At 40.3% G+C, this 22,935-nt stretch overlaps 1 protein-coding gene across 2 annotated transcripts in view; it reads right to left on the bottom strand.

Annotated features, from left to right (window-relative positions):
- Positions 1 to 17,641, bottom strand: part of FHL1 (four and a half LIM domains 1) — a 98,278-nt gene extending 80,637 nt beyond the window's left edge. Inside the window, exon 1 of one of the 2 annotated variants that reach the window (XM_036271530.1) lies at positions 17,490 to 17,641. The gene's annotated coding sequence lies outside the window, so the exon portion shown is untranslated. The remainder of the gene's footprint in view (positions 1 to 17,489) is intronic. The other variant, XM_036271528.1, reaches the window with a different exon arrangement.
- Between the last annotated feature and the right edge of the window lie 5,294 nt (positions 17,642 to 22,935).

The raw sequence follows: 22,935 nt of genomic DNA, 5'->3' as shown, positions 1-22,935 counted from the left end.
CTTGATTACTTCATACCATTCCCTTCTGGCCTGTAGTTTCTGTTGAGAAGTCAGCTGAGAGCCTTAGGGTGGTTCCTTCGTAGTTAACCGGTTGCTTATCTCTTGCTGCATTTAAGATTCTCTCTTTGTCTTTTATTTTTAGCATTTTAATTATTATGTATCTTGGTGTGGTCCTGTTTGGGTTCTTCTTATTTGGGGCTCTCTGTGCTTCTTGAACTTGTATGCCTTTTACTTTCATCAAGCTAGGAAAGTTTTCTGTCACTATTTCTTCAAATGTATTCTAAAACCCTTGCTCATTTTCTTCTTCTGGCACTCCTATGATGCGGAGTTGTTATGTTTCATGTTGTCCCACTGTTCTTAAGCTGTCTTCCTGTTTTTCAATTGTGTTTTCTTTTTGCTTCTCTGATTGGGTGATTTTTCCTATCCTGTTTTCTAATTCACTGATCTGGTTCTCAGTTTCCTCTACTCTGCTGGTTATTCCTTCTAATGTGTTCTTTATTTCTACTATGTCCTTCTTCATTTCCAATTGGTTGGTTTTCAATATCTCTATATCTTTACTCTTGTTTTTGAGCTTCCTCGTAATCATTACTCTAAACTCTGACTCTGATATTTTGCTTAATTCCATGTCATTTATTTCTTCTCCTGTAGAATTATCTTGTTCTTTCATTGGGATTTTTTTCTTTGTTTCACCATTGTGGCTGTCTCAGTGGGTTTTGGAGCCTGCCAGTTTTTCCCTGTTGGTGTTGGTGTTCTTCTGGTTGTGGCTTCCTCTACTGGGTTGTGGCTCCCATATTAAACACCATTGTCAAGTCTTACTTTCCTGGGTAGATTTGCAAGCCAAGGAAAGGTTCAGTTATCCTCTAGCCATTTGCCTGGAGGCTATTAGTCACAGTTACTTAAGTAGCCTCAATTTTTAGCCCTCAGCTGAATGTAAAATCCCTCATGTGTAAAAGGATTTCCAGCGGGTGGGATACTTGCTTGATATCAGATTTGGTGTTAATGAGCCTCAATTTGGATTTCTCTGGCCTGGCCTGTTGGTGTTGAATTCCTGTGAGAGGGGCTGTTGCTTCTCACTAAGGTTATGGAAAGGGGCTCTTTGATTAATGTGGCTACTGTCCTGTGAGGGAGTGATTCAGCACAAAACTACCGGTGCCCTCCTCTCCACCCTTCTCCTCAGCCAGGAGCTCTGGGCTCTCTCCACACAGTTCCATTCCAGTCCATTCTCCCTCTGCTGGAGCCCAAGATGAGTAGATGTAGCTTATTTGGTGCTTTTTAGAACCCCCACTTTCTTAACAGAAAGCACATACAGCTAATACAGCTCTCCACTGCTGTCTGCACCCACCCTTATGCACCTCCATAGTTCCTACCAGCCTTGATTTGGCATCCTCTTTCTGTCCCTGGTTGTACAAGTTCTCTCCAGCTGCTTTTCAGTTTTTTCCTGATGATTTGTCTTCATTTTAGTTGTAATTCCAGTTTGGTCCTTGGAGATGGTCTGTGTAGCTTCTATTCACTCTGCCACCATTTTCCACTCTCCTTACAAAATAAATGTTAATGCCCACACTTGTGTGGCTCAGTTGGGTGTAGCATTGTCCCATGCACTGAAAGGTGGTAGGTTCAATTATCAGTCAGGGCACTTACTCAGGTTGCGGGTTTGATCCCCAGTCAAGGGGCATACAGGAGACAACCAACTGATGTCTCTTTCTCTCTCACTCTCTCTAAAATCAGTAAAAAAAAAAAAAAATATATCCTTGGATGAGGATTAAAAAAAAAAATTAATAAGTTAAAGAGGTGAAGCCTATTACCAACCCCCTCCTTTATTGGTATTTTTTCAAATAATTAAGTTTTTCATCCTGGGTCTAATTAAAGATCTGATGGACACATTTCATGGACAACCATGTGCCCAAAATATCCATTCCTTGAATGAGCATCCTAATTTACATTCTAACTCTCAATGCCTTGTCAGTTTTTTCTCTTCCAACAACTTTAACATCACCATAATATTTACTTATCTCCCTCGGTATCAATGTCCCTCTCAAACCCAATCTCCCACCCTCTTTCCCCTCCCTTATTATTGCCTACCATGGAATGTTCTGTTTCACAGCCAATTCTAGAAAGTAACACATACCTGTAGTTGCTCTAATAATCACCCAGTTCCAATATAGAGAAACCATTTACAGTAAGACCTTTAAAAATCTAATCTTTTCAAACAGGTTTAGTGTAGATCTGGCTGGCCACACTGGGTAACTGCATGGAAGTTCTGGTGTCAGAGGTCAGTGCTTCTACAAGCCCTGCAATAGCCTTTGGTCCAAAGCAATCAAACTGTGACCTGGATATTAGCTTCAAGAGTCAGCATGAGCCCACCAACTGTCACAATTGCTAGTGACACCACAAATGCAAGGATAGAAAGGGCTCACTGGGTTGTAGGTCAGGGGATTTGTCAAGTCTGGAGATCCAGTCCTCCACTGCAAAGATGGCAGAAGGCCCAATGGTGGCAAAGTCCAAACCCAATACTCACAATGACTGGTTCAGTAAGTACTGTGCAACCAGATGGTGGTTAGCAGTACTGGGCAGCTCTTTCAGAAGCTCATACTTTCACTTTTCAGGGGAACCATGATACAAAGTTATGTCACTCAAGAAGCACTTCTTTTATTTTAATAGTACTTAAAAAAAACATTGTACTTTCATCAATAAGTTAATAATAAAAAGTGCCTGATATATTCTTTGCATTTATGAATCCCAAATGTGCAAAGGGGTTGTTTTTTACTAATAAATTTTTAGCAGTTTTAGGGTTACAGAAAAATTGAGTGGAAAGACAGTTTCCATCCAATCAACATCCCCTTCCAGTTTCCTCAATTATTAACAACTTGCATTACTGTAGTTTATTTGTAACAACTGATAAGCCAATATTGATATATAATTAACTAAACTTCACAGTTTACATTAGAGTTCACTCTTTATGTTGGGAATTCTACAGATTTTGACAAATCTTGAAGGTGTTTTTTAAATCTTTTACAATACATTCTGAGGAGCAATAAATCAGCTTATCTCAAGACAATTTTATTTTATTATATTTTAGAGAGAGTGGAAGGAAGGCAGGGAGAGAAACATCGATGTGAGAGAGACACATTGATTGGTTGCCTCCCACATGACCCCAACTGAGGCCAGGGATTGAACCTGCATCCCAGCTATGTGCCCTCGATGGGGAATCGAACCCACAACTCTTTAGGTCTTTGGGCCAATGCTCTAACTGCTGAGCCAAACCGGTCAGGGCCCTCAAGACAATTTTAATTGCTTTATCTTTGTAAAAAATGTTTCATATGGATATTATAATGTAAAGCATTCATTTCTCTTTACTAATTTGTGGTTTCAAATACTATCTATAACATAGCTCTGCAAACAAATTTGACATTGATTATCCGTAAACCAACCATTCACAACTCTAAAACCTCCACCTTGGCTCCAAACATGAAAGGAATCTGAAGAAATTATTGAATCACAAAACAGAAAGTAAAAAAATGGCATCTGAGACAATATCTGACATGGGGAATTTAGTCAGTGTGTTGATGACTCAGTCTAGACATGTTCATAAAAACAGTTGTATCACTAAATTTTTTTAAATTTAAATGAAATGGGGTTGAAGTGAACATGATTTTCTTGACCATGTTCATGAATTATTAATGCAACATGCACTGGTAGACTTGTGTGATAGTCTTTTGTGATACTTAATTTTTACATGTCCCAAGTCTCTGTGTGTACCTGCATAGACAAAGAAAAAAACAACTCCTGTTGTCTTTTATTGAAGGCTTTCCAGGATTGCATGTCTGCTCCTGGGCTCTGTTTTAAGTACGTGTATCCTTTGCTTGTATTTTGTATTTTTAAAAAATAGGAAAAAGAACCATTTGTTGTTGAGCATATTGTCATTGTCCCCTTTATTTTCTTTCTTTTTTTTTCTTTTTGGGACATTTGAAATAAGTTATTCTTTTTTGAATATTTTCTGCTTTCATAAACTTTTGTTTTGTTTTAAAATGGCTTTATAGCTTGGCCGGTATGGCTCAGTGGCTGAGTGTGGACCCATGCACAAAGAGGTCACTGGTTCGATTCCCAGTCAGGGCACATGCCCAGGTTGTGGGCCTAATCCCCAGTGGGGGGCATGCAGGAGGTGGCCAATCAATGTTCTTTCTCATCATTGTTTCTATCTCTCTTTCCCTGTCCCTTCCTCTCTCTCTAGAGAAGGTGAACGAGGAGGGGGTAATAGTAAAGCTCTTAAATTGTCTAATAATTGTTTATTCAATTGAATACATCAATGGGAAAGTAATACTGAATTTAGTAAAAGCTTGCTTCTTGTGTAAGTATATAAAGATGATAGACCAATGGACAGAAAATTCCCTCTGAATCTGTTTGAAATATTTTGCAAAGCTCAAGGGATTGGACTATTCCTGAGTAATAAAAATACACATACATTAGCTGGATATTATATATATACATATATATAATATTTATTCTCATTTTCATTTTTACTTTAAAGATAAACATGAAATAAAATTAAAATTATTATATTTTCCCTGTTCTTGAGGAATTTGACACCTCACTATAACTATTTCAGAAGAATATACACCACTTTTCCATTTTATCAGAGTTGTTTCTCTGGTGGATGTAATGTCCTTTCGATCCAAGTATGTAATGAGGCTATTTAATAAGGATGCTATAGTTTATTTGCAGGAAAATTTCTTAAGTACTCATCTTTAGAAAACCAGACAGTCTTATTTTATCTTAAACATAGAAAAGAAAATTGCATTTGGATATAAATATGGTCTTTGGAAAGAGAAGGATCCACAAAATTTCATATCTAAGTTTAGAAAGCGGATCTCACACAAAAGCAGTTCAGTGGTTGCCTGGGAACATGGGCAGAGGGAAGAATATACTATAAATGGGGCCTAAGGAAACTTTTGTAGGGGTAATAAAAATATTCTACATCCTGATTATGACAGTAGTTTCATGGGTATATCCATCTGCCAAAACTCAGCGAATTATATGCCTTAAGTAAATGCAGTTTATTTTATGTAAATGATACTCAATAAACTTGATATTAACATTCTACAATGTATAAGTATATCAAATCCTCATGTTGTACCGTTTAAATATATACAATTACATTTGTTAATTATTCCTTAATAAAGGGGGGGAGTGGATATTTTAAAAAGTGGCTCTAACAAAGGCAGACTGCTATAGATCAGGGATTTTCAACTGGTATGCCACAAGAATTTTTAAAACATGCAATACCTGATTATTTAGTCAGGGGAACTGAGTTCCTTTCCCTTAGACTGCCAAATAAAATTTTAAAAATGATTCACAGCCTGGCCAGTGTGGCTCACTGGTTGAGCATTGACCCATGCACCAAGAGGTCACTGGTTCAATTCCCAGTCAAGGCACATGCCCAAGTTGTGGGCCTGATCTCCAGTAGGGGGCATGCAGGAGGTGGCCAATTGATGTTCTCTCTCATCGATGTTTTTGTCTCTCTCTCTCTCCCCCTTCCTCTCTCTCTAAAATCAATAAAGAAGAAATATTTTTTTAAAAATTATTAACAAAATAGCCATCTGGTATGAATGAATCAAAATTATACCCATTGTTTTGTCAGATCGACAAAAAATATATTTTTGGTGTGCCACAGAATTTTAGTAGTTTATGTGTGCCATGAGATGAAAAAGTTTGAAAATTGCTGCTGTTGATACAAGTATAAACTTTCACCACCTACTAGCTTAGCTATTTGATTTCTTTTCTTAGCACAGTTAAGTGTACTTACTATAATGGAAAACTTCCTTGTTCCTTACTTAAAAAGAGGCAGAGTTTCAGGTATACAGCATAGTGGTTAATGGAGTGCTGACTCTTTTAAAGTACATTGTTCTACCCTTTCATGTACATGTTTATTTCTCAAGCTGGTTTAGTACAGTATTTCTAAATATCAACCTTCTCTTTTTAGGGTACCCATTAATGAGGCAGGTGAAAAGCAAGGCTGTGTGTAAAACCTTAAGCCAAGCTGAAGTATGGACATGCTTAGCAGCACATGAAATAAAGAATTGTTTACCTGCAGCCAGCATTTGAAATAATATTCCAACAGCAAATCCTAAATGCATGACCATCATCACTTTTGTTTTTGGCTTTAAAACTCAAGAGACTTTTAGTAACAATACAAGTTGTCTAACAACCAAATTCAATTTTGGTTTATAAACATTTTGAACATGCAAAAAAAAAAAGAAAAAGGCAGAACTTCTTATGGCCTAGAAGGAAATGGTGCTAGGATCTGAAAACTTGAATTGACACTGGCATCTGGAGATGTAGAATCTTTGACAAGGAACTTACAGTGTCTCCTTAGTACCCAGAAGCTATCTGGCTGAGAACTTTATCATTTCAAGTATTTAAACTACCATTTTTACAGGGAATTTCTTAGAAACTTGAATTTTTTTTTTATTAATTTAGATGTCTAAATCTACTACTATGGTTTCGTGATACAGAATTTTTGAGACTTAATAATTCATGTGCGTTTATCTTTGTGTGTCTGTCTATGTGTACTCTTTAGTCTCTAAGAAACCTGGGAGAAGGGTGGACACCTGGTTACTTCAGTTCACCTGACCACATGAGAGGCCACACTGAGTAATGCCAACCATCAGTTTCACAAGCAAGAATGATATGTAAAGCTAGATCTGACAGTAACTGAAAGACCAATCCTTAATGTCTTCCTAATAAAGCACACATTTTAAAAAATATATGTTTTTATTGATTTTAGAGGGGGGGGAGGGAGAGAGAGGGAGAGAGAGGGACATCTATGTGAGAAACACTAATTGGTTGCCAACCGCAAACAACACTCTGACCCATCCTAATTGGACTGAACTGCAACCTGGGCATGTGCCCTGACCAGGAATCAAACCAGCAACCCTTTGGTGCACTACCCTTTGTTGCACAGGACTATGCTCAACCAACTGAGCCACAATGGCCAATGGCATAAAGCACACATTTTTAAACTTGACAGGAGTCAAGCAGCCTTATCTACACTCTAAGAGTGAAAGTGAATGACAAATCTTACTAATTAATTCAGCATAGAAATTTACTTTCATATCATCCTTGTCAAAACAACCTTAATGATAAAATCTCAGCATCCTCAGCTATCATTTCCTTAGTACTGAAAAGTATATGTAAAACTTTGTGAATACAACCGTCCCTCATTTATCGTGGTTAATCCCTTCCGGACTCTAGCTGTTGCACTTGGCGTTGACGGATTCCTGGGGTGCTTGAATACATAGGCCTACAGTCCATACTTACAGTAATTTTAATTTTAATTGTACTACATGGGTGTATAATTGACTCAGACAACCGAGCGTGCACTGTATCATTTTCACTGCCTTGATCAATTTTTTAATGAATATATTTGAAAAAAAACACAATAGAGTGAAGCCGCGGAAGTCAAAGCACGAAGTGGCGAGGGACAACTGTACTACAAATTTTGTGATTAGAGTATGAATGGATCATTTTGTCTTGGAATATATATAACCCAGAGTGTTTAATGTGGGTAAATAAAATATAAATTCTACAAGCAGTACATTGCTGACCACAAAGACTTATTTTGATTGTTCTTTTCTTTTTCTAGGTTTCACTGCATGAAAGAAAACAGTACACTAGTATCTCCTATCTGCGCATTTCTACCTATAGTAGTTCAAAAATAAAGTACAATCAAATCTCATTGTTCAAATACAGAATAAAACCCATTTTCTAAAAGACACACAGTGTGCTACAGGAAGCTTGGAAGACCTGTTTGCTCACTGACAATGCACACACTCATTAACAGGCAAAAATGAGAAACAGGAGCAAATACTACTTAAGAACACAGCCCTAGGCAAGGGTAAAATTTCCTCATCTGTTCAAATAGTAAGCCCTTAGCACTAAGTATTTATATGCATTATTTCACAAACCTTTAGCATTTGCTGGGGCCCTGGCTATAAAGAAGGGGTGATTTTGTGTTCACAGGTTTACATATAGATGGGTAAAAGGTTTACAGTTGCTCATATGGAAAATAACACAATCACTAATAAATAATACAAGAAAAAATTCTGTGTGTGTACTCACAACTATAAATCTACTTTTTCTCCACTCTGTATATGAGGCCTATGTCATCTCTCAACGTATTTTGTTTTATTCTGTTCTATCAGTGATATTTCTGCATTGAGTGACACCAGCTCTACTCAGCCCACACTTGCTCCAGACAGCAGCTCCCCTGACTATCCTAGGCTGAAAAAAAGGACCTGGTCCAGTCCAGGTTGGGATAACTGTAATAATGGTAAATGAGGTAAAGGGGACACAGTGGCACATGAATATGCTAATGTGGATACACTGACAGCAAGACAAAAGGAAAGTGGGCTATCAGTTGGACTGAAAAAAAGAGTCACTCTACGTGTGAAACAGTCACACAGGCAAAGGAGACATAAATAGTGAGCCACACAGCTACAGAGAGAGATGAAGAGGGCAGGGAAAGTGTTGTTGAAAGTATTATAGATGTTCCCCTTTTACCCCAACGACCCTCTCCACCCAACTCCTGCCCCCTCATGCCTTCATCACACTTTTGTCTGTGTCCATTGGTTATGCATATATGGATATAAGTTACTCTCTTCCCAACCCCTCCACATTCTCTCTGAGATTCATCAGTCTGTTCCGTGCTTCCATGTCTGTAGATCTATTTTGTTCATCAGTATGTTTTGTTTATTAGATTCCACATATAAGTGAGATCATGTGACACTTGTCTTTCTCTGACTGGCTTATTTCACTTAGCATAATACTCTCCATGCTGTCTCAAAGGGTAAGAGAGCCTTCTTTTTTTACAGCTGCATAGTATTCCACTGTGTAAATGTACCACAGCTTTTTTATCCACTCCTCTATTGATGGACACTTGAGCTGTTTCCAGATCTTAGCTATTTTAAATAGTGCTGCTATGAACATGGGGGGCCATATATTCTTTCCGATTGGTGTTTCAGGTTTCTTAGGCTACATACCTAAAAGTGAGATCTCTAGGTCAAATGGCAGTTCAATTTTTAATTTCTTGAGGAAACACCATATTGTTTTCCATGGTGGCTACACCAGTCTGCATTCCCACTAGTACTGTACTAGAGTCCCCTTTTCTCCACATCCTCACCAGCACTCGTTTGTTGATTTGTTGATGGTACCCATTCTGGTAGGTGTGAGGTGATACCTCATTGTAGTTTTAATTTCATCACTCTTGACGATTAGTTACACTGAGCTTTTTTTCATATGGCTCTTGGCCCTGTGTACATTCTGTTTGGAGAAGTGTCTATACAGGTCCTCTGCCCATTTTCTAATTGGATTGATTGTCTTCTTTTTGTTGAGTTATATGACTACTTTACATATTTTGGAGATTAACGTCCTATAAGATGTATCATTGGCAAATATGTTCTCCCATATAGTGGATTCCCTTTCATTTTGATGCTGGTTTCTTTTGCCATGCAGAAACTTTTTACTTTGATGTAGTCCCATTTATTAATTTTTCCTTTGTTTCTCTTGCCCTAGGCAATGTATCAATGAATATTCTGCTACATGTGATGTCTGAGATTTTGATGCCTACATTTTCTTCTAGGAGTTTTAGTGCCAAATTCAAACAATTATGTGTATGTTAATGATGCCACACTGCCAGCATTTGCTACAATTTCTTAACTTCCTACCTAAATTTAGAAGAAGATGCAATCTTTAACATTTCTTTCCCATAGTTTTAACATACATCTCATTGTAAAAATGAAACAAATAATTTTGTTCTAATTGTGATCTTCCAGGCTCCATGTGTAAAGATTCATATAAAGTTGCTTTTCATTCCTCTAACTATAGACTTGTTTGATATGCCTTGGTATTTGCCCCATAAGCCAGGGAAAATTGAACTGAGGGCCAGATGCACAAAAGATGTTCCTCATCACTAATCTTCAATATCAATAAAGCAGATTATATGAAAATTTCATGTACTACTCATAACTGTTTTGATTATTTTCTGAAATTAGGAAATACTTGGCCTTTTTGATATCCTTTAGTATAGTTAATATAGTTCCACCATAAAAGCGTGCTGTTTTGAGGGACAGGCTAACAGAAAGTTCTTGACTGTGAGAAGTTTGTAACTAGAAAATAAAAACTTACCTACTATGGAGGGCCTACAACTTCAAACTAGAACTCAGACATTAACACATTATATGACCTTGGAGCAGGTGCTTGACCTTTTTGAGCCTCCTTTCCCTCATCTGTAAAATGAAGGGGGTGGGTGCCAACAGGCCTTTCTAGCATTGAAATTCTATCAATAAAGCTGGAGGAGGAGAAATTTTTAGGGGATTACATGAAGAGGTCACAGGAAAGTTCTCCAGCTCCCTGGCAACTTTTTCTTTCTTTTTTTCTTTTATCCTCACCCGAGGACATTTTTGCATTTATCTTCAGATAGAGCAGGATGGAGAGAGAGGGGAAGAGAGAGAGAGAGAAACATCGATGTGAGACAGACACACTCAGGTGGTTGCCATCCACACAACCCCAACTGGGGCAGGGACAAACTGCAACCGAGGTACGTGCCCTTAGTAGGAACCGAACCCAGGACTCTCTGGTCCTCAGGCCAACACTCTAACCACCGAGCCAAACCAGCCAAGGCCCCTGGCAGCTTTTTCATTTCACTCCTTTTGACCATGAGTTCTATTTGCAATGCAACAATAATTCAGAAAATATTTTGGTAAAGTTTAAAAAAATAACTTAGACTACATTATATGTTGGACATTCTGCAAAGGACTTGAATCCACCATTTTAAAAAACCACTGCATTTTAGAAAGAAATATAAAACAATAGTCACTAATTTCTGGGTGGTGGATTATGACCGATTTTTATTTTCTTTAGACTTTTATGTATTTTCAGAATTTCCTTACAGTGAAAAAATACCACTCTTATCATTAAAAAATTAGACTTCAAAAGGATTAGAGTGTTATTACAAGTTTGATCAGATCTCTCAAGTCTATTCTGAAAGTTGGAGGGGGCACAAAATCAGGCAGTATCACAATGAGTGTTGGGTTGGTTACCCAAGTGGCTGATCGCTGTAATCAGAATCAGGATATTAATATTACAACCAAAATCTATGGTTCACAGTCCTAAGTGAAAATCAAAATGTACATTTTATCTAAATAACATTTCTTATTTTTCCCCCAGCATCCTGGCCCTTGAGAATCATGGTTAAAATCCCTTTCTGATTTAAAGTAAATGAAATGAAACACAAGGTTCTTCTTCTACCCCCATAAAAAGAAGCTTGCCAGATAAAATATGACTGCTAATGGCTATTTGCTAATTTTCCTCTTTTTATGCTCTAAAACACAACACATCAAAAGTTAAAATATTTAGCTGTCAAAACAAAACACTCCCATATGAAAAACACAAGCATGCGTTTGATGATGTTTTTTATAAAAACAACTTCCATAGAAGAAAAAACAAATGTTTAAATTGCGTAAAAAGATGACAAAACCAAATGTTGTCATTACAAAGTTCTATATGACAGTCCCAAGGGAAGGTAGAGGGTAAGCTGCAGAAATTATCTAAACACAATTCAGTAACTTCCAGTTTTATGATTATCAAAAAGTGTTCCAAAATTTCAAGTAAGACAGAAAATTAAGTTCTCCAAAATAACAATGACAGGCTTAGTTTGGATAGATCTCCAAAACTAATTCCATGTTGCACTCAGTTCACATCAGTTAAGGAAGATACAGCTATTCACTTCTCCATTCTCTTCATGAATGTAATCCAACATCTACAACATGTTACCTCTAAAATTACTTTTTATAGGACTGGTTACTCATGTCTCTGTGGTCTACTTCTCAGCTCACCCCCTTCACCAACCTGAAGTTGTAGATCAAGCAGCAGGGGACAGTGGCTTAGTCAAGGGACTTAAGTTCAAATCCCAACTCTGCTGCTTATTACTTGTGCAATCTTAGACAAGTTACTTCACTAATCTTATCTATAAAACGTGCATAACTACTCTGCAGAGTTGCTGTGAGTATAATATTACATAATGGTTATAAATTCAACTCATGTATTTTCTAGAATTATAGTAGGCCTTCAAGTAATATTGGTTCCCCTTCTCTCCCTACTCCTTGCTACTTATTCCAAGTATGATCAAATTTAGCATTTATGGTTTTAATTACTATCAAGCAAGCTCAATGGCATAGATGACATGTAGTCATTTTAATTTTGTTGAATAAGATTTTGAACAGAGCATGCACAAGGAAGACAGTATGACATTGTGAACCATGAACTTCTGAGAAATAAACAATCTTTTGATGTCTACTTCCAATCTTTTGATGTCTAAGGCAAGTTACTTTACCATTCTGAACCTGGTTCCTCACTTATAAAATGAAGAGAATATGCCATGCATACAAGTACCTGGCACAGAGTAATTATTATCAATGGTAGCTGTTATTGGTCTTTTAATTACTCAGGTCCATACATGAGAACCAGTCACTTTTAATACTAGTAAAGTGGGCTCAGCAAACTACTCAAGTCACATCAAGACACTGTCATTGTTCTCTCCTGAAGTTACATGTTATTACATTTTGTAGAGGAAATTATATCAACCTCAGCACTGACTTTTTTAATTTAGATCACTTTTTGTTGGGGTGAGGGAGTGGAGCCTGCCCTGTGTGCTACAGAATGTTAAAGCAGCATTTTTTGGCCTCTCAGAGGCATGCCAAGTGCCAAGTTGTAACAGCCAAAAATGTCTCCGGACAATGTTCAAAGTTTCCTGGGGGCAAAACTGCCCCAGTTAGAAACCACTGATCCAGCTCGCTTTGCAAAAAGGGGAATTCTTAAAGACTTCAGGAGGTAGCCATTCAGGAGGGCAAAGGTTTACTGGAGCTATTATTTAGTATTAGCCACTCTTCTGGGCTCCACCAATAATAATCCTTTATTATCCATAATTCAAAGTTGATCACAGAAAAATAAAATTTTGGCCCAATGTACTGTCAGAAAATGCTTTAAGTCACAGGAAGGAGTGCTGGCCATCTTCTCATTACTCTACACAGGAATATAAAATGCTGAAATTCAATATCAAGAATTCTGCTATGGCCCTGGCCGGTTTGGCTCAGCGGTTAGAGCGTCGGCCTGTGGTCCTGAGAGACCCGGGTTCAGTTCCCGCTAAGGGCACGTACCTCGGTTGCAGTTTGTCCCCGGCCCTGGTTGGGTTGTGCGGGTGGCAGCCACTGGATGTCTTCCTTTCACGTCGATGTTTCTCTCTCTCTCTGTTCCTCTCTCTCCCTCCCACTCTACCTGAACAAAAAATGGAAAAATGTCCTCGGGTGAGGATAAAAAAAAAAAAGAATTCTGCTATGTCCTCTTTATTTTAAATCAAGTTTATCTTTTTAAAAAGATCATAGACCTGCCCTGGCCAGCTTGGCCTAGCGGTTAGAGCCTCAGCCTACAGTCCAGAGAGACCCGGGTTCGGTTTCCGCTAAGGGCACGTACCTCGGTTGCAGTTTGTCCTCAGCCCTGGTTGGGTTGGGCGGGAGGCAGCAGCTCGATGAGTCCCTTTCACATCGATGTTTCTCTCTCTCTCTCCCTCCCACTCTATCTTAACAAAAAATGAAAAAATGTACTCAGGTGAGGATAAAATAAATAAAATAAAAAGAACATAGACCTTAAGAAGACTTAAAAACATATTATTGTCCAGCCTGTGTGGCTCAGTGGTTGAGCATTGACCCATGCACCAAGAGGTCACTGATTCGATTCTCAGTCAGGACACATGCCCAGGTTGTAGGCCTGATCCCCAGTGGGGGGTATGCCTGAGGCGGCCAGTCCATGTTCTGTCTCATCGATGTTTCTCTCTGTCTCTCCCTCTCATTTACTCTCTCTAAAATCAGTAAAGAAAAAGACAAAAAATACATATTATTACCCAAAATGAAAAGTAGGTCTTAGTTGGGGAGGTGAAAAAATTCATACAGTGAACAATTCTCTGGAAAGAAATGACTCCACTCTTTGCATGACTAAAGCATATTTAATGTATATAAAGTGCCATGTTAATGTCCAAAAGACTGGAGAACTCTTAATTATTCACAACAAATTCATTTAATAGCACCAGAAGGCAGAAGCCATTTTTTATCCACTATGCACCCCTGCACCTAGCACAGAGCCTCCAACAAAGGCGGTAACTCAGTAAGTATTTGTTGAATAAATGAATAGTCATATATTCTGCTTAAGGAGTCCATTGTAAAAAAAAAAAAAAAGCAAAACAAACAAACAAACAAACAAACAAAAATGTTATTTGCTGTCATCTAACAGGGGCTGAAAGGAAAGCTCTTTTAAGAGAAAATAATTACAGTCGACTTCCCTATTATGCCAAATCTCAACAACTGAAAAATTCAATTACCAAAAAAAATTTTGTAAGCAAAAGTTAGGGAAAGCAACCAAAGAGATAAGTTCAAGCAAGTGCCAACATTTGTTCAACTCCCCCAAGGTTATAAAAGCCAATATTACTGGCACCAGAGGGGAAAAAGGGAGGGGTGTGGGGAAAGAAGGGAATCTGGTAGTGGAGGGCAGAAAAACTGGATCAGTCTCAAAAGGTTAGCTTCCATTGCTTCACCAAACTGTTGATTTTCTTTTTTTTAATGTCAAAACTTTAGGGGTATGGGGCAATTTCTTACACAAAATCTTGATTTACAAATTACTTTTAAAATGGATGTTAACAAAATCTTTAAGGCTATTCAGAAATATACATATTAATTTTTGAAATGTCATCTTTTTTCCCTCCAGTCCCACAGGGCAAACAACAGGTTCTCAAAATGCTGGGTAAGACACTCCATTTATACTTTTTGTCTACAGAAACTTGAGGCCTACCACCCATCAACATGCTTCTCTTGTTAAAAGATTTTAAATCTCTCAGCATTCTATTCATGAAAGAGAAAACAATCAGACTTAAATTCTGCAGGCAAAAAGTCCATGTATAACTTTTGACTCCCCAAAGGCTGTTCCTGGGTATCTTCAGGGGTGTGGTACCAGGATGCCGCCCCCCAGATACTCAAATCTGTGCATGTTCAAGTCACTTGTACAAAATGGTGTAGACCAATGCATACAGTCAGAACTCTATAACTGCAGACGCCCAAGGGCAGATGGAAAGCAGTATAGGTATTTACTGAAAAAAATCACCTTATAAGTGTACCCTTGAAGTTCAAACCTGTGCTGTTCAAGGTTAACTGTACTATTTTAGATTGTTGCCTATGCATAGAATTCCTATCACATTAACATTAAAAATGGTGTATATAATAGTGTTTATATAAATGTATTTGCATTAATTTTTGAGACCCAAATCTCTATTTCTACTTAAACATTTTCAGGTTAGTATTTCCAGTAAATAAGTAATTATCTTATTTCAGTTATGCATTAGTTTGACACTTATACATTAGTATCATACAAGAGAAAATTTTACCAATTTAAATCTTACACATATTTTTAAATGTTTCACTAAAAAATCTAGACTTGGTTAAAAAAACAAACAAACATATTGAGTTTTTTACTCACTATGTCAATGGTAGCTTAGAATTTAAAAAATACGATATGGCTACAGAACCTATATGGTAGTATTAGACTATGTTAATATTGGGAGGTGGTTTGTACAAATCATGGTATATCTGACCAATTTCCTGTTGCATAGAGATTGTATTTGCTCTTAAAATGTTACAAAAAACTGAATGTAAAGACTAGATTTGAACCTTATGTAACCAAAATGGGAAAGCAGTATATAGCCTCACCACATTAAAGGTCTTTAGCAAATAAGAGCAAGAGTTTCCAAAGGCAAAGTTACCATCCCAGAAGCCCTTGCTTCTTCAGTGTAAAGAATGTTCCCAGAGAATACGAAGTGGGGAAGGAAAGGCTTTACACAATTCCAAGGGGGCCATAATTTAAATTTATGTTATTCTGCAAATGTTCACATTTCCAAGGAACAACATAAAACTTACATTAAAACTGTCTTAACCAAAATAATGGAAAAAAATTATTTCTGCTGCTCTATAAGCTTGCCATAGATTTGATAACCCAGGGAAGAATTACAATTACAAAATCATGGCTCCAATTAGGAAAACTGGATCTATTCCAAATTTAAATCAAAAGGGGCTCAGATAATCCAGATGAAATGATTTAAATGAACACAGAGGACTTCCTGCAAAGACACTGGACATTTATTCTGTTTTTACCTCTTCTTAAAGCCAAGCAAAAATTCTACGACATATCTCTTGCCCCTCAGGAATTTCAAAATCCAAACCTGGAGTCCCCTAATAAACCCTATTCTATTATTTTCCCAAGGGGTCTCCCTGATACAAGGTTTTTATTGTAAAGGGCAAAATCTAACTCGAGAAACTTGCACAGTCCCAAATGCAGAAAATAATATAGCACTGAACCCAAACCACACACAGGCTTCGTTTGCTGATTTCCACAAGTCCACCTAGTCCTAGTTTATAAGAGGCCACAAGGAATGGAAAGGAAAGAGAAACTTCGAAAGCAGAAGACACTCTCCCAGAGCCTAGAACAGAGGACACCTTATAGGGATTTCAAAACACGGAAAGGTCACACCCTGCAATTCTGAAAATCCACCTTCTAAGGCTCAACCCACATGACAGAACCTTCCTCTTGCTTGTCTAGGTTCAACACTGGAGTTGAAATCCACCATTCTCCACACCCCCTTTCGCCAACACAATCATCCCCCATCCCTTAGATAGAAGCAAAGTGGGCTCTCGCTCTCCCTCCCCATTCTCCCAGCACACCCCTCTCTCCTCCAACCCTCCAGCACCCTGTAGGAGAAAACCAAGGACAGCCCCTTACCTCCACTCCCTGGAATCCCCACCCCCACCATCCTCCTTGGGAGAACCAAAGCAGGTCCCCCTTCACTACCTCCCTAATCCCCACCATCCTGGATTAGAAAACTAAGGTGAGACCCCCCCACACTTCACTTCACCCGCTGCCCAGGTACGCTACTAACTACCCTTGCTGAAAAAAAACAAGAAGTGCCCCTAACTCGCCCCACCCCCACTGCCCAAAATCCCGGGTGAGAAAACCAAGAGCCCCGTTTGTTCCCATCTCCCTCCCCATCATTCCGCAGAAGAGAATGCGGAGATCTCCCCTTTCCTTCAGGCTCCCCCTACCTTCATCCACTCCCTCCCCAGTTGTTCCCCATCCCCAATGCCCACCACCTCCCACTACCTAGGCGAAAGCCCTAGGGAGGCCGAAGCCTGCACCAGAAGAGAGCTCCTCCCCCCGCCCTGCTGTGAAGGTCCCGCAGCCTGCAGCTCATTGCGCCCCCAGCCCCATCCCCCCAGACTGGCGGCCGGGCCAGAAGCTGCAGGTAGCCGGCCCTAGAAGGCTCGGCAGACCTGAGGGATGGCAGCCGCAGAGGCGGGGCCAGAGGGCAGCGGATCTGCAGGACGAAAACCGGGAGGCACACATACACGCACTCGCGGGGAGTAAGCGGGCTTACTGCCTGGGGATGCTAGGCAGCGTAGCTGTCCGGGCGGCGGCCCCTACCAGCACAGAGACCGAGGTGGCTGCGCTGCGGCAGTAGCAGTAGCAGCAGTGGTGGCTGTCGACTGAGCCCCCTCAGCCAGCTGGAGATGTAGGGCGCAAGAGGGAAGCGAGGGGAGGGGCGCGCTTGTGGGGGCGGGAAGGGGAGGGAGCGCGCGCAGGGGCGGACTCCGCTGGCCTGGGGCGGGGCCTGTAGGGGCAGCTGTGCTGGGCGAGCACTTGGGGGCTGGTAGGGCAGAGGGTTGGAGGCGAGCCCCATGCATACTGCGCGCCCACGGGGCCGTTTCGGGAGCGGTGACGCTGCCTGCAAGGCGCGAGTGCACCGAGAAGGTGACTGTGGGGTGGCGGTGGCGAGCGCTTCCCCGTAGGGCCTATACTGGCCTGGTGAGGACTGCTGGCTCCCAGGGCCCTCCTCCTTTGAGCTGCAGCTTTGGAGACCAGTGACCAGTCATGAGTCATTGCCTGCTGCCTCACCCAGGGCAGGGGACTTGAGAATAACAAAGAAAGGCTAGCAAAGGTGGCCCCACTAACCTGCAGCCCTTCAAAGCGGTCCATACAGAACATACTCTGTTTTGCCCCCCACTGCGGAACCTCGTGGTTACCCTTAATAACAAGCAGGAGTGGGAGTGAAAGGAGGCCCATCTAAGTCCAGAGCCACCATCCAGAGGGCTTTACATCTCTCCGAAAAACACTGATGGCAGCCACAGGTAGCTACTCATTCATTCACTCAACATTCAGTTTACTGAGCCCTCACCATGTGCCAATAAATGTGTCAGGCGCTGGGGAGACAGGTAGAGTCCTGCAGAACACTCTCCACCCTGCCCTGGGAGCTTGTAATCTAGTCTAGGAGACAGATGATGAAGAAATGAGAAAATAATCAAATCTGGAGTGAAACCTGTGCAGGAAAAGAAGAGAGTGTAAATTATGTGATTAGGAAGGAGGAGATGGCATTTAAGCTCTGCCCTGAAAGTTATGAAAGGAGAAACCATAAGAACAGGGAGTGAAAAGCCCTCCAAAAATAGGCAGCAGGTGTACAAAAGCCAGAGAGAGGGGAGGAATTTTGATGCCTTGGAACTAAGGTTGTGATGGTTTTGATGGGCACCAGAAGAGCTGGGGAGAGTAGCACAATAAAAGGTTGGACAAGTTGGTGGAGACCAGAACATGAACTGCATCCTAGTCAATGGGGAGACCGTTTTATTAAAAAAAAAAAAAGATGTGAGGACTTCAGGGTTTTTCTTTCGCCTTTTAGCAAAATAAATATGAGGGGCTTCAGTCAAGATGGTGACATAGGTAAACTCGGTACTTGCCTCCTCCCACAACCACATCAAAATTACAATTAAACTACAAAACAATCATCATTCAGAACTTCCTGTAATTGCACTGAATGTTAGTCCTACAACTATGAAATTAAAGGAAAAGCCACATCAAAACTAGTAGGAGGAGCAGAGATGTGGAAGGGCTGGTCTCACACCCAGGTACGGTGGATAAAAATCAGGAGGAAGATCAAGAGGTCATCTTGAGAAGATGGCAGCAGGCAGGGCCAGAGGGAGGGTGAGTGTGTGAGAGAGTGAGCAAATGTGTGAGAGCGTGTGAGTGGACTCGAAGGTGGACAACCAAACCCTAGCAGTGCAGAGACGCAGAGCAGAAGGTTCCTGTGCTGTGGATGGAGCAGCTGGCTACCACAATAAGCGGCCCTTCAGGGCATTTCTTCCTGCTCCTCCAGGAGGTCCCACCATTTTGGAACATCCCAGGTCTTCCCTGGGAGGAGGCAGTGGGAGTGGCTAGGGCCCAGCAACCTGAGCCCACCAGCATACCTGGCACCATCAAACCAGTGGACACCTTGTCAACAAAGGGCAGTGCACAGTAGCAGAGCTCCAAAGGTGCTGGCCGCAGAAGCCAAAGACAGCCTAGAGACCAGCATCATCCCCCACAGTAGCAGCCCAACCTGAGTCAAGATATACCCCTAGCAACAAAGGTTAGGGAGCAGAAATCCATCCCCAGGCAAAAAAAAAATTAAATAATTTTAAAAAAGCACAGACCAGCAGATGAAACCCATCCCCACAAACTACAGCAAAAGCTGAGCAGGAGTTGAGCTCCACGGGGCAGCAGCACACCCCAGCCACCAAGCAGCGGGACCTGGGGCTCCACAGAGGCCTGTGCAGTCCAGTAGCTCACAAATGCAGTGGGAAGCCCTAGCCCCAGAGAGACTGGTGTGAGCTAGCTTCCCACCCGTGGGAACTGCAGGGGGCAGGGGCACCAGAGAGGCCTGTGCCACCCAACAGGGACTATGTAATCTAGTTACCCATGGGACCTGTCGGGTGCTGAAGCACCAGAGAGGCCTGCTCAACCTAGCAGGGACTGTGCCATCCAGTTTCCCACTGGGCCTGTGAAGTGCTGAAGCACCAGAGAGGCCTGTGCCACCCAGGAGGGACTGCACAATCTACTTACCCACAGGGCCTGTGGGGTACTGAAGGACCAGAGAGGAATGTGAGACCCAGCAGCACATAAAATAGGCATAGAGCCAGGTCCCCAGAGGGACTGTGTGATCCAGTTACCTGCATGACCTGCAGTGTTCGAGGACACCAGAAAAGCCTGTGTGACCCAGCTGCACACAAGATTGGCTTAGTGGATATGAAGAAGGAGGCGGACTGAATAGAAGCCATGCAGACAATCCCCCAAGACAAAACAGGAATTACAACTAAAATAAAGACAAATCCTAGGAAAAAAGCAACAGAAGAACAGCAGGACAACACCATATAACCAGGGAAAATGGGCGAACACCAGGGCTACATTCCAAGGCACTAAGTAACTGAGACTACTAGACACCAGGAAAAAGCTAGAGGATAACTGAACGTTTCCTGGGCTTATAAATCTACCCAGGAACGTAAGACTTGAAAGCGGTGTTTAATGTGGGCCCACCCAGGCTCATGCGAACCCAGTAGAGAAAACCAGAAACAGCAAAACAGCATAACCCACAGGGAAAATTTGGCAGGCTTCAAAGCCCACTGTGATAGCCAAAATGGTGAAACACAGGAAAAAAAGCCAAATGAAAGAACAAGAGATCTCTACCAAAGATGAGATAAATGTCAAACCATTAAGCAAGTTAACAGAACTAAATTCAGAGTCGTGATCTTGAGGAAGCTCAACAGCATGTGTAAGGACATGAGCACCATGAGTAAAGATATAGAAATTTTGAAAATCAACCAGTTGGAAATTAAAAACCACCAAGGAGAAATGAAGAACACATAAAGAAGGACTACAGAGCAGAGTAGAGGAAGCTGAGGACCGGATCAGTGAATTAGAAGACAGGGTAGAAAAAATCAACCAATAAGAAAACCAAAAGGAAAAAAAAAATTATTAAAAAACAGGAAGATAGCTTAAGAGGACTGTGGGAAAACTGGAAAGGTAATAATATTCGCATCATAGGAGTCCTCGAACAGGACGAAAATGGGCAAGGCTTGGAGAATATATTTGAAGAAATAATGACAGAAAACATTCCTAACTTGGTGAAGGAAGAAGGCATTCAAGTTCAATAAGCACAGAGAGCCCCAAGTAAGAAGAACCCAAACAGGCTCACACCAAGACACAGAGTAATTAAAATGCCAAAAATTAAAGACAAAGAGAGAATCCTAAAGGCAGCAAGAGATAAGCAACTGGTGACCTACAAGGAAACTCCATAAGGCTCACAGCTGACTTTTCAACAGAAACACTTCAGGACAGAAGGGAGCGGCATGAAGTAATCAAGGTTATGAAAAACAAGGATCTCAATCCAAGAATAATCTAACCAGCAAGGCTATTATTTAAAATGGAATGGCAAATAAAGAGCTTTCCAGAGGGGGGGGGGGAAGGCTAAGGGAATATATTAACACCAAACCAGCACTGCAAGATATGCTAAAAGGACTTCTGTAATTAGTCGATGAAATAGGAATAAAAAGAGAACCACACTAAACAAAAATGGCGAAAAAATAAGTATATATCAATTATCACCTTAAATGTCAATGGTTTGAATGCTCCAACAAAAAGACACAGAGTAGCTGACTGGATAAGAAAGCATGACTCACATATATGTTGTTTACAAGAGACCCATCTCATAATAAAACACTCACATAGGTTGAAAGTGAAGGGATAGAAAAAAATCTTTCAAGCAAACAGAAAGAAAAAAATAACTGGAGTAGCAATAATCATATCTGATAAAGTACATTTCAAAATGAGAACCATAACAGACAAAGAAGGCCACTACATAATATTAAAAGGATCTATCCAACAGAAAGATATAACCTTGATAAACATATAGGCACCCAATATAGGAGCACCAAAATATATTAAAAATCTTCTGGAGGACATCAAAGGAGCAATCGGCAGCAATACTATCATAGCAGGGGACTTCAACACCCCGTTGACACCATTGAATGGATCTTCTAGACAAAAAATTAGCAAGGAAACAGAGACTTTAAATAAAACAATAGACCAAATGGATTTAACAGATATCTACAGTGATTTACACCCTGAAACTACAGAATTCACATTCTTCTCAAGTGCACATGGGACATTCTCAAAATTACACCACATGATAGGAAAAACACTAAACTTCTACAAGTTCAAGATGATTGAAATCATATCAAGAATCTTCTCAGATCACAATGGCATGAAACTATAAATCAATTGCAACAAAAACATGCAAAGACATCTCAACCCATGGAGGTTAAATAGCATGTTATTAAACAATGAATGGATTATCATGGAGATCAAGAAAGAAATTTAAAACGTCCTGGAAACCAATGAAAATGAACACACAACAACACAAAATCTATGGAATGCAGCGAAAGAAGTTCAGAGAGGGAAGTTCATAGCACTATAGGCCTACCTCAAGAAACAAGAAAAATTTCTAATTGACTGTTTAACCTCACAACTTAAAGAATTAGAAAGCAAACAAAAAGAAAACCCCAGAGCAAGTAGAAGGATGGAAATAGTAAAGATCAGAGCAGAAATAAATGACATAAAGACCAAAAAAACAATTCAAATGATCAATGAAACAAAGAGCTGGTTTTTCAAAAAGATAAACAAGATTGACGGACCCTTAGCTAGACTCACCAAGAAACAAAGAGAGAACTCAAATAAACAAAATCAGAAATAAAAGAGGAGAGGTAACAACTGACACTACAGAAATACAAAAGATCATTAATAGCTACTATGAACAATCATATGGCAACAAATCGAACAATCTAAGTAAAATGGACAAATTACTAGAATCACACAGTCTCCCAAAACTGGACCAAGAAGAGATAGAAAACTTGAACAGACCAATAACAACTAAGGAAATTGAAGATGTAATCAAGACTCTCCCAGCAAACAAAAGCCCAGGCCCAGATGGCT

This window comes from Molossus molossus, unplaced genomic scaffold (assembly GCF_014108415.1).
Source record: "Molossus molossus isolate mMolMol1 unplaced genomic scaffold, mMolMol1.p scaffold_m16_p_2, whole genome shotgun sequence".
NCBI lineage: Eukaryota > Metazoa > Chordata > Mammalia > Chiroptera > Molossidae > Molossus > Molossus molossus.
The sequence above is the reverse complement of the archived record's forward strand: the minus strand, read 5'-3'. Positions and strand labels throughout refer to the sequence as shown.